Source organism: Felis catus, chromosome B2, assembly GCF_018350175.1.
Source record: "Felis catus isolate Fca126 chromosome B2, F.catus_Fca126_mat1.0, whole genome shotgun sequence".
In the NCBI taxonomy this organism is placed as follows: Eukaryota; Metazoa; Chordata; class Mammalia; order Carnivora; family Felidae; genus Felis; species Felis catus.
The window spans coordinates 70,583,188-70,599,195 of record NC_058372.1 but is presented as its reverse complement, the minus strand read 5'-3'; the positions used below and the strand labels follow the sequence as shown (position 1 = coordinate 70,599,195).

The window sequence follows — 16,008 nt, the reverse complement described above, 5'->3', positions numbered from 1 at the left end:
TGGAATAGCTTGAGAAGGATAGGTATTATCTCTGCTTTAAACGTCTGGTAGAACTCCCCTGGGAAGCCATCTGGTCCTGGACTCTTATTTGTTGGGAGATTTTGGATAACCAATTCAATTTCTTCGCTGGTTATGGGTCTGTTCAAGGTTTCTATTTCCTCCTGATTGAGTTTTGGAAGCGTGTGGGTGTTCAGGAATTTGTCCATTTCTTCCAGGTTGTCCAATTTGTTGGCATATAATTTTTCATAGTATTCCCTGTTAATTGTTTGTATCTCTGAGGGATTGGTTGTAATAATTCCATTTTCATTCATGATTTTATCTATTTGGGTCATCTCTTTTCTTTTTGAGAAGCCTGGCTAGAGGTTTGTCAATTTTGTTTATTTTTTCAAGAAACCAACTCTTGGTTTCGTTGATCTGCTCTACAGTTTTTTTAGATTCTATATTATTTATTTCTGCTCTGATCTTTATTATTTCTCTTCTTCTGCTGGGTTTAGGCTGCCTTTGCTGTTCTGCTTCTAGTTCCTTTAGGTGTGCTGTTAGATTTTGTATTTGGGATTTTTCTTGTTTCTTGAGATAGGCCTGGATTGCAATGTATTTTCCTCTCAGGACTGCCTTCGCTGCGTCCCAAAGCGTTTGGATTGTTGTATTTTCATTTTCGTTTGTTTCCATATATTTTTTAATTTCTTCTCTAATTGCCTGGTTGACCCACTCATTCGTTAGTAGGGTGTTCTTTAACCTCCATACTTTTGGAGGTTTTCCAGACTTTTTCCTATGGTTGATTTCAAGCTTCATAGCATTGTGGTCTGAAAGTATGCATGGTATGATCTCAGTTCTTGTATACTTATGAAGGGCTGTTTTGTGACCCAGTATGTGATCTATCTTGGAGAATGTTCCATGTGCACTTGAGAAGAAAGTATATTCTGTTGCTTTGGGATGTAGAGTTCTAAATATATCTGTCAAGTACATCTGATCCAATGTCTCATTCAGGGCCCTTGTTTCTTTATTGATCCTGTGTCTAGATGATCTATCCATTTCTGTAAGTGGGGTGTTAAAGTCCCCTGCAATTACCACATTCTTATCAATAAGGTTGCTTATGTTTATGAGTAATTGTTTTATATATTTGGGGGCTCCGGTATTCGGCGCATAGACATTTATAATTGTTAGCTCTTCCTGATGGATAGACCCTGTAACTATTATATAATGTCCTTCTTCATCTCTTGTTACAGCCTTTAATTTAAAGTCTAGTTTGTCTGATATAAGTATGGCTACTCCAGCTTTCTTTTGGCTTCCAGTCGCATGATAAATAGTTCTCCATCCCCTCACTCTCAATCTAAAGGTGTCCTCAGGTCTAAAATGAGTCTCTTGTAGACAGCAAATAGATGGGTCTTGTTTTTTTATCCATTCTGATACCCTGTGTCTTTTGGTTGGCGCATTTAATCCATTTACATTCAGTGTTATTATAGAAAGATACGGGTTTAGAGTCATTGTGATGTCTGTATGTTTTATGCTTGTAGTGAGGTTCTGGGACTTTGTCTCACAGGGTCCCCCTTAGGATCTCTTGTAGGGCTGGTGTAGTGGTGACAAATTCCTTCAGTTTTGTTTGTTTGGGAAGACCTTTATCTCTCCTTCTATTCTAAATGACACACTTGCTGGATAAAGGATTCTCGGCTGCATATTTTTTCTGTCTAGCACCCTGAAAATCTCCTGCCAATTCTTTCTGGCCTGCCAAGTTTCAAAAGAGAGATCAGTCATGAGTCTTATAGGTCTCCCTTTATATGTGAGGGTACGTTTACCCCTTGCTGCTTTCAGAATTTTCTCTTTATCCTTGTATTTTGCCAGTTTCACTATGATATGTCGTGCAGAAGATCGATTCAAGTTACGTCTGAAGGGAGTTCTCTGTGCCTCTTGGATTTCAATGCCTTTTTCCTTCCCCAGTTCAGGGAAGTTCTCAGCTATTATTTCTTCAAGTACCCCTTCAGCACCTTTCCCTCTCTCTTCCTACTCTGGGATACCAATTATGCGTATATTATTTCTTTTTAGTGTATCACTTAGTTCTCTAATTTTCCCCTCATACTCCTGGATTTTTTTTATCTCTCTTTTTCTCAGCTTCCTCTTTTTCCATAACTTTATCTTCTAGTTCACCTATTCTCTCCTCTGCCTCTTCAAGCCGAGCTGTGGTGGTTTCCATTTTGTTATGCATTTCGATTAAAGCGTTTTTCAACTCCTCGTGACTGTTCCTTAGTCCCTTGATCTCTGTAGCAAGAGATTCTCTGCTGTCCTCTATACTGTTTTCAAGCCCAGCGATTAATTTTATGACTATTATTTTAAATTCACTTTCTGTTATATTATTTAAATCCTTTTTGATCAGCTCATTAGCTGTTGTTATTTCCTGGAGATTCTTCTGAGGGGAATTCTTCTGCTTGGTCATTTTGGATAGTCCCTGGCGTGGTGAGGACCTGCAGGGCACTTCCCCTGTGCTGTGGTGTATAACTGGAGTTGGTGGGCGGGGCCGCAGTCAGACCTGATGTCTGCCCCCAGCCCACCGCTGGGGCCACAGTCAGACTGGTGTGTGCCTTCTCTTCCCCTCTTCTAGGGGTGGGATTCACTGTGGGGTGGTGTGGCCCGTCTGGGCTACTTGCACACTGCCAGGCTTGTGATGCTGGGGATCTGGCGTATTAGCTGGGGTGGGTAGGTAAGGTGCACAGGGGCAGGAGGGGCAGGCTTAGATCGCTTCTCCTTAGGTGATCTACTTCCGGAGGGTCCCTGTGGCAGCAGGAGGGAGTCAGATCCGCTGCCGGAGGTTTGGCTCCGCAGAAGCACAGAGTGGGGTGTTTGCGCGGAGGGAGCAAGTTCCCTGGCAGGAACTGGTTCCTTTTGGGATTTTGGCTGGGGGATGGGCGGGGGAGATGGCGCTGGCGAATGCCTTTGTTCCCCGCCAAACTGAGCTCTGTTGTCCTGGGGCTCAGCAGCTCTCCCTCCCTTTGTCCTTCAGCCTTCCCGCACTCCGAGCAGAGCTGCTAACTTATGTCCTCCCAGACGCTAAGTTGCGCTTGCTGTCGGAACACAGTCCGCCCGGCCCCTCCGCTTTTGCCAGCCAGACTCAGGGGCTCTGCTTGGCCAGCGAGCCGCCCCTCCGCCCCGGCTGCCTCCCGCCAGTCCATGGAGCGCGCACCGCCTCGCCGCCCTTCCTACCCTCTTCCGTGGGCCTCTCGTCTGCGTTTGGCTCCAGCGACTCCGTTCTGCTAATCCTCTGGCGGTTTTCTGGGTTATTTAGGCAGGTGTAGGTGGAATCTAAGTGATCAGCAGGACGTGTGGTGAGCCCAGCGTCCTCCTAAGCCGCCATCTTGCAAACCTCCTATTTTTAACTTTTTGAGGAAACCTCATACTGTTTTCTAGTGTGGCTGCACCAATTTATATTCCCACCAAGAGTATAAGAGCATTACCCTTTCTCTGCATCCTTGCCAACACCTGTTGTTTCTTGTGTTATTAATTTAATTCTATACATTTTTAAATTGGATTACTGGATTATTTGATTTTTTGGGTGTTGAGTTTTATAAGTTCTTTATATATTTTAGATACTAACCCTTTATCAATATGTTCCTTGCAAATATATTCTCCCATTGTGTAGGTTGCCCTTTAATTTTGTTGTTTCTTGTTATGAAGCATTTTGAACTGCAAGTTTTTTTTTTTTCCTGTATAATGTTCTTGTCCAGTTTTAGATTCAGGATTATTTTAACCTCATAAAACAAGTTTGGAAGTAGTTCCTCCTTCTAGGTTACTTGAAAGAGATTGAATAATATTGATTTTATTTCTTCCTTAGTGTTTGATAGAATTCACCAGTGAAGTAATTCTGGACTGAAGTTTTCTTTGTGGGAAATAATTACAAATCCAATTACCTTCTGTGGTTATTTTGACTTAGTTTTTGTTTTGTTTTGTTTTTGTGTGTGCGTGTGTCGTGTTTTTCTAAAAGAGTTTTCATCTAGTTTCTTGTAAGTTTTTGTATCTATTGGCAGGAAATTGTTCATAATATTTATTTATTATCCTTTTAATGTCTATGGCTTTAATTATGAAGTCTCTTCTTTCATTCCTGATAGGTGCAGCTATCATCCTGATGTGGTACAGCTTATGGAAGCTTTGTTCATTGGTGAGTGGCTGTTTTTATATAACTGGTCATTTTAATATGGACCAAACTTGCTTTACATAATTATGTCTCAATCCTTGTTTAAATCAGAAGTGAGATGTTCAAGAAAAGTGAGAGTTGCACCTTTGGCAAATATTAGAGAAATAACCTGGGTTCCATAAGTATGGGGGGCATGCAATGCAGACCTTAGTAAGGTTATAGCTACAAGTGGCGGGGCTGGAGGGTGTCTCATTAAATTCTGACCACAGCATCAGTAACAGAGTTCAGGCCTATGATTCACAGCTGTTGCAGCTGAATCTTGAATTATACAGGCTCTGGCTTTAGCAGTTTATTTGGGCCAAGTGGGGCTCCAGAGGCTTAGGAAGAATGTGCAGCTGAAGCAATGGGGAAGAGTTTTCCCCCTTTTAATATATAAGATTTTCAGATTAAGCCCTAGCAAAATTTTTTAAGTTTATTTATTTTGAGAGAGAGAGAGAAAGAGAGAGAGGTAAAGTTAGAGGGGGAGAGAGAATCCCAAGCAGGCTCCACCCTGGCAGCACAGAGCCCAACATGGGGCCTGATCTCACGAACCATGAGATCATGCCTGAGCCAGAATCAGGAGTTGAATGCTTAACCAACTGAGCCATCCAAGTGCCTCTAAGCCCTTGCGAAATTATGTGATGCTTGTTCTACAAAAGTTTATAGGCCAGGACTTAAAACTAAATTAAGTTTCATGAGTGGCTCAGAACATTGATGTATGTCTTTCCAGCAGCCTGAGGTAGGCAGAGAAGACAGGTGGCTTCAAGTCTGTTCTTTTTGTGTTGTTTTCAAATGCAATCTGGTCCAAGCAAGACCATGTGGAAACACTGACTGCTTGTGTTGTGTGTGACTTGTCCACACATGTCTCATCATGACACCTCAGTTGGCTCTGGGTTTAATTACATAAGCACTGACCATGGCTTTAGAATTTCACATAAACTGCAGTTTCATCCATAAGTGTAGGTTTTAATAATAAACAAGCAACATCAAGGTTTCTGGTTCTTCTGAAGATGAATGGGCCAGGGTGGTTGGCTTGCTCCCCAAATCAACCTTGGAGAAACTGTGGAATCAAGAGATAGAAATGGATTCAAGGAACCAACAACGTAACAGTCCATGGAGAAATTCTTAGGAGACTGAAGTCTGTATTCACCCACTTTATATATAAAAGGTAGATGGCTGCAGCCCAGGGTGGAGGGTGACAGTAAGAGGATCTGTTGGAGGAACACAGTGGATAAGATAAACAACAGAAATCTGTGGAAGGTGATTATGCAGCCTAAACAAATGTGGGTAGACAGGCCTAAACAGTTTCATAGAGAGGCAGAGGCTACTGCAGAGGGGTCATAGGGGAAATGCAAATGAAGAGGTTTTGAATGTGAAAAAAGTCACCTCAAATAAGACCCAGTGACTAGGGCTGATACCACTGTAAATTTCTAAATTTTATAAAAACACAGTAATAACTCAAATCTGGCTGAAAAGTAGGTAAATTTTCTCTCCAGATATAATAAACATAGTATCATTATTATTATTATGAGATTTAAATGAAAAGATGCAACTAAAGTGCTTAGCCCAGAACTAGCAAAATAGTGCTCAATAATTGCTTACTAATTATTGCTATTTACTATTATTTTCACAATCAGTTTAAGGTGTAAGGTTCTCCTTGGGTGGCCAGTTGAAGTCATTTGAATAAAACCTATACTTTGCCCTCTTTTTCTTTAATATGAGTATCAAAAGAAAAGGTCTTATTATGAGGCAAGAAGAAATATATATCAATGAAAAGGATATATTCTTTCTCTTTTTTTTAAGTTTATTTACTTATTTTGAGAGAGACAGACACAATGTGAGCAGGAGAGGGGCAGAGAGAGAGGGAGAGAGACAATCCCAGGCAGGCTCTGCACTGCCAGTGGAGAGCTCAACATGGGGCTCAAACTCACGAACTGTGATACTATGACCTGAGCTGAAACCAAGAGTTGGACGCTTAACCGACTTAGCCACCCAGGCGCCCTGAAAAGGATTTATTCTTATATAGAAATCTATGAACCCACATCCAGATGTACCCAAGAAATCCTTTTGAGGAATGGACATAAATGATACCATTAGAGGGTATTAGAGACTGCTTGGGCAAATGACCATGTGTGATGTATTCTTTTATATATATATATATATATATATATATATATATATATATATATATATATATAAAGTTTATTTGTTTTTGAGAGAGAGAGAGATAGAGGAGGAGAAGCAGAGAGAGAGGGAGGGAGAATCTCACTAGGTTCCACACTGTCAGTGCAGAGCCCAATGTGGGGATTGAACTCACTTACCATGAGATCATGACCTGAGCCGAAATGAAGAGTCACATGCTTAACTGACTGCGCCACCCAGATGCCCCAAAGTGTGATGTATTCTTGAAACAGATCACAAAAATTGCACAGAGGCAAGAGACAAAGAAGACAGGACTTTTCCTTATCTGGAAATTTATTAGTTGGCTTATTTAGTTAAAATCAGACACCACATCAGACCATTCATTTTTAGTAGGTGTGAGAGTAATAAAGTGAATTCCTTTGCTGGTCCTAGTTCTGGCTGGGAAGGCGCTATTAGCTGATGACATGGAAGTGATTGAAACCTTGAGATAAGGCAACTTTTTATTATGCCAGCTTAAGAAAACTACAGAACAGTAATGAGTGATAAAACAAATACCCATATGTTTATCACCAGGATTTAATAACCACTCACATTTTGCCTAGGAGTCTGTCCTCTCTCTGGTTTTCTAATACTGTCAGATGCCAATATGGAAAATATTAAGATAGTAATAATAGTTTGATGAGTCAAAAGTAAAGGAATGGAGCAATTATGAGGGTAGTACTGCCTCCTGATTTTATATTATGCCTAGTGTTCATTTTTGCAATTCTGTTGCCCATTGTGGGTGCATTCCCTTCCAAGTTTTTCATGAGCAGTCTTCATGTTTGTGATTTCCCTTTGAAACAAGTGCATGGCCATTTACTCTCAGTGGGATGCACAATTTCTCAATATAGAGAAGAGGTCATTTCAATGAAATGCTTCACATCTGAGGACCCTGTACAGAGAAAAGGAAAGAAATCAACAATCTCTTTTTTACTGATATGGAAAGTAATGATTCTGAGAAATATCTCCGTATATAAAATACAATGGTAGAGTGACTTCTATTTCAAAATAAATCTTGAATTTGTAAATAAAATAGTACTTCACCTTTATATTATGTTATTAATTCTATTCCTTTCAAGAGCTCAGATTTTTTTCAAATTTATTTCTCCATTTATTTTCATCATAACTCTGTGATGTAGATCAGAAGATGTAGATATAATTTAATGATTAACATTTTAAAGAGAAAATATATCTTTTGGAAGTTTTATTTGAAAGTTCAGAAAATATATTTCATTTTCCCTTGCCACGAATTGTGAAGACTATAAAATATATCAAAATGTATATAGTGTAAGTATCCATTTTTGCTTGAAAATTTATATTATCAATGTTTATAACAGAGACTAGAAAAATGGAACACATAAAAATACTATATGCTTTCTTTTATGACTATAGATGGGTGTCATTTGTCACTCTACTTCTGAAAGCCATGAATTTGTCTATAGCAAATCCTGAAAGAATGAAATCAGCTTAAGTATATATCCTGGTAAAAGTAGTACAGGGAGAAGAATGTTAGCAGGCTTGAAGAATCCTTTTAGATACAAGTAAGAAAGATCATAAAGGTGCTTAAGAAAATAATCTAGTAATTTTCTGACAACTCAGTTCCATGACCCTGTGCATGGAATTCTCATTGAAATGTTTGAAATCATATCTTTCACTGAAGAATATATACTCAAGTATTATTAGGTCTAGTCAATTCTTATAGAGATTATAGATAATTTTATTTACTTATATTTCTGTCATTTTTTGCTAATTCTTATGCTTTAATATTAAGAAAGAGAAGAAATACATGTTTTTAAAATGAAACAATGTCTCTGTGAGCTTTTAGAAATTTACTTGTAAGAAGAATCTAACCCAAATAGTACGTTTATTTAACTATGATATTAAAGAAAATAAAGATTCTTTGTTGTACATTTAAGTTATTGCCCTTATAATTCTTGTGTTTATTAAGTAATCTCTCTATATATTACACCTTAATATATGTTGTGGGGAGGAAATAAAAAAGAATGATAAATCACGGAACTTTATTATAATGACCACATCATTCTTAATAGATAAAACATATGCACACTAAAAATTAGAATAATTAAATGCTAAACTGCCTTACTGAGAGTACAGAGGATGGAGAGATCAGGCTGAAGCAGCCTGAGATTTTGTGAAAAACATAAGATTTAATCTTGGCTTTGAAAAAAATATGATTAAGGAGCCTTGAAAGTCAGGACATCGAGAAACTAATTTTTTATGTGCTGGGCAATAGAGATTCACTAGTCTTGATGAAGCAAATTCTGGGGGCAATTCTGTCTTAGGAGAATTAATCTGGATGTTCTCTGTTGAATAGGGGGTGAGACTGGGAGAAGAGTGCCAGAAGAGACTGGTTATCCCTGATTTTCCTTCTCTCTCCCAGGGATTTTCCTTTATCTCCAGCAGGAGAAACTTGGGATTTTTAGTGAGGTACATGGCCATCCATTTCCCAGCTTTCTTTTTACTTAACTGTGGCTATGTGATGTGTTCTAGCCTAGGGGTTGTGAGGGAAAATGATGTGATACTTCCAAAGATATGTCCTTAAAGGAAGGGGCTATACTGTTTGTGCTCCCTACTTTTTTTTTATTTTCTAGTAAGACTATATTTATTCAATACCCTAGTAAAAGTTTTGATTATAAGGATCCAACAGTATAAAACAATCCAAAACAGATTTGTAGATTTCTAATATATTTATACAAAGTGCAAGACTACATACAGTACATCCTATAGGCAAAGAGGTGAAAGGGGAAAAAGACTGTGGTTGAGGTCTAGTAATAAATGAATAAATACAGTTGAAATTATCAACATTATAGTATAATCTACTACCGATACTGTAGCCAAAAATATATTTTAAAAAACCCTTTCAAAATAACAAAAGAAAGGTGATAATGGCTGGGACTCTTGTAATACACCTCAAAGGCTATGAGAGAGCCAATCCAACTCACTGGGTAGTCTGTGCATATGGTGGCTTATAGTTTTTGCCATAAGGGAGAAATATAAAATTTTAAATTTAGATTAAGAACTATAAAACTATAGGGTGTCCATAAAAAGTGGCTTGCTCATTTTTGTTATTTATATTATCCAATTTTAAAAATCTTGTTTTAAAAATAAGCCCTGAGTCATGTTATTTTAAGATAGGCAAATGATCCTCCCTCATTATGAAAAGTCTGAACTGGTGATATGAACATTTAGAAAATATGTGCCCCCTACTTCTATCCTGCTGTTTTGTAAGAGAGAAATGATCTATCTTTTCAAAGGTACATTAACTCAGGTTTCTACTTCATGCAGCTAAACCTATATCCTAATTAATTTAAAATTTGGTATGTGCAAGCGGAGTACTACTGCACAAACAGAAACTTAAATAGGTGCATTTGGTTTCAAGGATATAGATGTTGCAGAATGTAAAAAGGGCGACTTTTTTTTTTTTTTTTTTTTTAAATGGTGTAGCAAAATGGTGACAAGTATACCTCTGATACCTGGACTGGCAGATTATGGGCCAAGTGAGCCAATAACTCTCCAGGGAAAATGGAGGGAAAAATTCAGTGTCTGTTGCCTGCTCCATATCTCTTTCAAAGGACCCTACAACAGCAAGGAGAACTCAGGCTAGAACTAGCTAGTTTGCAAGTAAAAATGGAAAGGAATATAACTCTGCTGAGAGACTTTGTGCCTGAGGCAATCTCAGATGACTAGGGGTTTGGTACTTTGGGGCCTTGCCCACCTGAAAAAAGTCAACTGATTGTGTGATTCAAATTCAAGCAGTTATGGAACTGTCATTTTTAGCAGAAGATAAGAATAGGACCCCAAACCTTTTCAACCATCACAGTCAGACTGGGAGGCTTTCTAGCTGAGGAGATAAGATTAAGGGCGTTGCCTTGCCACCCAAGTCTCAGTTGGCTTCCAATAGCTGCTGGTTGTGCCAGAGAGTGTTGTAGGCATAGCACAGAGATAGTAAATAAAATGTCAGTCCTCAGGTCTTGAAACCACCTTGGTTGTGTTTGACTGTGTTTATCCCTTGAAAACAAAAAGGCTAGAAGCCTAGTGAGTTTTTGAGGGAATGTTATTGACAAATAACCACGTGCCTGGGCTGCTGAAGCTTGTGATTTTTTGACCTCTAAAGCAACTTTCAAGTCTGCAAACTTACGTTGGTTAGAAGTAGGTTGTGAAAGTTATGCAGACACGCTTCAGATGTATCTAAGGAGGATAATGGACAAGAAAGAAACCCCTAGAGGGAAGAACCAGAGGCCTGTGAGGATAATGGATATGCAGACAGCGGAATTGATGTCTTCTAGATTGGCTAATGGAGACACTTATGAGCTCTGGGAATTCTTACAATATAGGACCATTTTTTTTTTCAAATTTAAGATTAATTTTTAATTTAAGTACACATATCACATAAAAGTTTTATCTCATAAAAATATGTCCCCTATTAAATAATCTTAAGATACACAATTACTTATATATAATGCTTTCAATCTAGTTTATCCATTATCATGAACCCTTTTGGTCCTTGGACCTGCCTTTATTTCCTCTCCTAAGGCTTGGTGCAGAATATAACTTCCCCCTTGGGGAGAGGTGAGAAATCAAGGATAATGGAGAGATCAGTCTCAGTTATCACTGGTGATTCTGAGAGGCACTCAACACCATGACTGTGTTATTCAAATGTAAATGAGAAAATAATCTATATGAGTGACCTTCATGAGGTTTTTCCAAATAAAGTGTATTTCATATCACTGAAGATATTTGATAGTTGAATAGCTTTTATTGTGGTTATCCTGTACCTCCCTGTGATTGGGTATATTGGGTAAGCCAAATTCCCCCCAACTCCTGCTTTTTTAGAGGGGGTAGCAAATGACTATACATATCTGGACTTGACACAAAGCAGTGCATATCATTGAAAACAATTGGATTTTGAGCTAATGAAGTAATTGGATACAATTAGTATTGAGGTCAGACCTTGAGGTCTGAGTCAGAGTGTTGTATATATTGGAGGAAGTGTGCAATTCAAGTCTCTTTTTAAGAGAACTTCTGCAGCAAGGAGTACAGACAGCTGTGGTGCCTTTGAGAGCTGTTAAAGTGTTCAAGCAGAGTATACATTCTCCCTGACTATCTCAGGGCAACTCTAGCCAGTGATTGGGCATGGTAGAGGTTCAGATGCTGGCCATTGCTGCCCAAAATGAGACTCATGCAGAGGGAAACCTGTGCTTTTTGGCTCCCTGTTGGGCTGGTTGAGAGTTTTTTAGAGTGGTATCATAGTCTAGGCTCTTCCTACTCAAGCCTCCCTTTCTTCCTTTCATTTTACAGGTGTCAGAATAATACTGAACATTGAAAGCTTTTCCTGCTTACTTCTACTCCCTCTTCCCTTTATCTTTCATAGGTATCTCCACCTAGTACACCTCTTGCACTTCTAACTCTGACTTGACTACTGCTTCCTGAAGGTTGTAGACTGACATGGGCACACATGCAAATGGTTCATTATAGAGCCAAGTAATATACTAGTATTTTATTTCCTTGTCTGTGGTATTCAAGTTACGCTTGTGCCACTCAATGGAGAATGTTCCTGTTCAAATAAATTCTCCTTTTTACACCTTACCAAATGTCTTTGTTTTATCCTCAAGTTTTTCTGAACTCCCATTCATACTATCTATTCTATTTATTCTCATCTTCTTCCTGAATCATTCCACTCCCACCCTCTGTCTTCTGGCTCCAATCTTTACTAGGTCTCTCTAACACAGCTATGTGGTTATCATCCTGGAATTGCCCTTCACTGCTCTCTTGGGGTGGGAATCATTATTTTGGGGACCCCCAGGTTTTCTTCTTTGTTTTGATGGAATACTTTTCTATTCTCTGAAAATAAATTTCTATTCTTAAGAAAGGGTACACTTAAGGTAAAATTCTGACTTCCTTCATGTTCAAAAATGTTTTTTATTATGAATTATGAGTGATTATTAGGTTGGCTATTGAAATCTGGGATAAAAAATAGTTTTTTCTGGAAATCAAAAAACATTTTTTTAATGTTTATTTATGAGACAGAGTATAAGTGGGGGAGGGGTATAGGGAGAGGGAGACACAGAATCTTAAGCAGGCTCCAGGCTCTGAGCTGTCAGCACAGAGCCCAACACAGGGCTTGAACTCACAGACCGTGGGATCATGACCTGAGCCGAAGTCAGATGCCTAACCAACTGAACCACCCAGGATCCCCTTTCCTGGGAATTTTGAAGGCCTTGCCCCATTGCCTTTCCACATCCCATGTTCTGATGAGAAAGTTAATATCTGTGATTCTCATTCCCTTGTAGATAAACTTTTTTTCCTCCTTGGCATCTTTTTGGATTTCTTTTTTTTTATCCTCAGAGGTAGGACATTTTGCCAGGACATTTCTAAGTCCTGGCCACAGAATGAGTCCTTTCAGTCTGAAAATTAGATCCATCTTTTTTTTAAAAAAATTTTTAAAGGTTTATTTATTTTTGCCAGAGAGAGAGAGAGAGAGAGAGAGAGAGAGAGAGAGAGAGAGACAGAGCATGAACGGGGGAGGGGCAGAGAGAGAGAGGGAGACACAGAATCTGAAGCAGGCTCCAGGCTCTGAGCCATCAGCACAGAGCCCGACGCGGGGCTCGAACTCACAGACTGTGAAATCATGACCTGAGCCGAAGTCGGACGCTCAACCGACTGAGCCACCCAGGTGCCCCAAATTAGATCCATCTTTAAAGAAATTATCTATTAGCACTTCTGTGATAAATTCCCCCTCTTCTTTCTTTTTTATGTCTCCTTCTGAAATTCTTATTGGGATGTAAAATGTCTTGGAATAATCCTTTGACTCTATTATCTTTTCTCTCATGTTTCAGTCTCCTTGTATTATAATCTGGGACATTTCTTTACACTTATTGTCTAACTTTTCTATTGAATTTTTATTTGACAATCCAATTTTAATTTCCAAAAGTTTTTGTTGTTGAATTGTTATTGTTGTTATCTGGTACTGTCTTGTATATACTGTTTTGTGGTTACTTTTTGAATGTAGTATCTTTTTAAGAAGTTAATCATTTGGGAGAAATACATCATACATTCAAAAATAGTATTTTTATAGTTTACATATTATAAATATCTAACAAAATGAATACCCATGTACCTATCACCCCAGGTAAGAAAGGAAACAGCAGCACCACAGAAGCTCCTGTGTTCTCTTTGTCATAGTTCCCTTCTCTGTCCAGAGATAGCTCCTATAGTGAAGGCTGTGTTAAATATTCTTTTGCTTTTAAAAATAGTTCCATCATTTATGTATATATTCCTAAACACCAGTTATTTAGTTTTGCCTATTTTTGAACATTATAGATGGATTCATACTGCTTGCTTCTTTGTGCATTTTTATTTGAATTTTGAAATTGCTTATTCACTGACATTTTCCATTCTGTTCTTTGTAGTTGGCATCTTGTATCTTAAAGAAAAAAAAAGGCATTATCATTTTAATGATGGCTCAGGAGGGAGAGGAAGTAAATGTGTGTTCTTAGCTTGTCATATTAAACTAGAAACCTAGATGAGATACTTTTCTTTTTTATGAGAGAGAGAGAGAGAGGGAGGGGGGAGGGAGGGCAAGAGTGAGCAGGGGAGACGGGCAGAGGGAGAGAGAGAGAATCTTAAGTGGGCCTATACAGAGCTCAAGCCCACGACCCTGGGATCACAACCTGAGCCAAAATCAAGAATTGGTTGCTCAACTGACTGAGCCACCCCAGGGCCCTGAGATACTTTTTTAATAGTATATGAATCATGCTATTTTATTAATTCATACTTGGTCTTATTAAGATATATATGCATATATGTGAAATATGAAAGTAACAGTTTAAAAGTATTTTGGGGGCACCTGGGTGACTCAGTTGGTTAAGCATCTGACTCTTGATTTAGGTGCAGGTCAGAATCTCGCAGTATGGGAAATAGAGCCCCATACTGGGCTCTGCACTAAGTGTGGAGCCTGCTTAGCATTATCTCTCTCCCTTTCTCTTTGCCTCTCCCCACTCTCAAAATAAATAAATGTTTAAAAAAATATTTTGTGCTTCAAAATATGAGCTAACTCCTTTGAGGAACTAGTGGGATGTGATGGGATTTAAAATCAGTCAAACCTGTGTTAAAATATCTACATCAACACCTTTTATTTTATTTTATTTTATTTTATTTTATTTTATTTTATTTAGAGTGAGAGAGAGAGAGAGAGAGAACAGCTGGGGGGTAGAGAGAGAGAGAGAGAGAGGGAGAATCCCAAGTAGATTCCATGCTCAGTGTGGAATCCGATGTAGAGCTCGATCCCATGACTCTGGGATCATGACCTGAGCTGAAATCAAGAGTTGGATGCTCAACCACCTGAGCCACTCAGGAACCCCTTCACCACCTTTTTGATAAGAGATATTGGGCAAATCACTTAGCCTCTAAAATCCTGAATGTGCCCCTTTTGTAAACAGGGATAAAAATACCCACCCCAAAGTGTTATTTGATGATGAAATGAGGTGGTGTATATGAAGGATTTAACTTAGTGCTCAGGACATAGTAAATACTCAATAACCATAGTTTCTGTTCCTCTTACTTATTAAAGAAAAGACACTTTTCTGCCCTAATAAATCTTATAAGTAGGTCTAGTTTTATGACCTGTGTAGTCAGACAGGGCCCTATGCTCAGAAGGACCCATTGCTTGGTTTAATGCTCTGTTGTCACTGTCTTGAAATTGTTAATAATTTTATCTTTGAGCTTGTGTTATGTAAGTGAAATCCAGTGGGACAATGGAACATGAACATGCACAGTGGTACATTAAAAACAAATTTTTTTTAATGTTTATTTTTGAGAGGGAGAGAGAGACAGAACACAAGCAGGGGAGGGGCAGATAGAGAGGGAGACACAGAATCTGAAGCTGGCTCCAGGCTCCGAACTGTCAGCACAGATGAACTCACAAACTGCAAGATGGTGACCTGAGCTGAAGTTGGACGCTCAACCAACTGAGTCACCCAGGCGCCCCTGCATAGTGGTACATTTGACATGTGTGTCCACCTTACCTTCCCACTCCATTCACTTAATGGAGCTAACATGCTCCATGAACACAGAATTCCAGTGAATGAATGATGTGTGGGTGTTCAGTGAGACTCAGACAAGTACAAGGCTAAGTGTTATGCCTATGACCAAGTAGGAGTGCTGACAGCTCTGAGAAGCCATACTGTTTTTGAACCAAAATTTGCTTTGAATGTGGAAGGAGGGCAGTGGCATTCTAAGAAACACAAATGCCCATGGAAAACTGTGTTAACTCTCTGTGAGTTAAAGAAAAGGAAAGATAGGGTAACCCACAAGTCCTTTTCTTTTCAGTCCTTCCATACTTAATAGTAAGCCAAAGGTAGAAAGTGTTGGTAGAATGTACTGGTACCAAGAAATTTATTTATTTTTTATTTTTTTATTTATGTTTTTTTATTATTTTTTTAGTATATTCAATTTATTGTCAAATTAATTTCCATACAACACCCAGTGCTCATCCCAACAGGTGCCCTCCTCAATACCCATTACCCACCCTCCCCTCTCCCCCCCCCCCCCCCATCAACCCCCATGTTTATTCTGTTTTTAAGAGTCTCTTATGGTTTGGCTCCCTCCTTCTCTAACTTTTTTTTTTTTCCTTCCCCTCTCGCATGGTC

At 38.8% G+C, this 16,008-nt stretch overlaps 1 long non-coding RNA gene across 5 annotated transcripts in view; it reads left to right on the top strand.

Annotated features, from left to right (window-relative positions):
• Positions 1–16,008, top strand: part of LOC109499749 — a 273,969-nt gene that overhangs the window by 77,955 nt on the left and 180,006 nt on the right. For all 5 annotated transcript variants that reach the window (XR_006597932.1, XR_006597931.1, XR_006597936.1 and 2 more), the window contains one exon: positions 4,095–4,144. This is a non-coding gene — a long non-coding RNA (uncharacterized LOC109499749). The remainder of the gene's footprint in view (positions 1–4,094; positions 4,145–16,008) is intronic.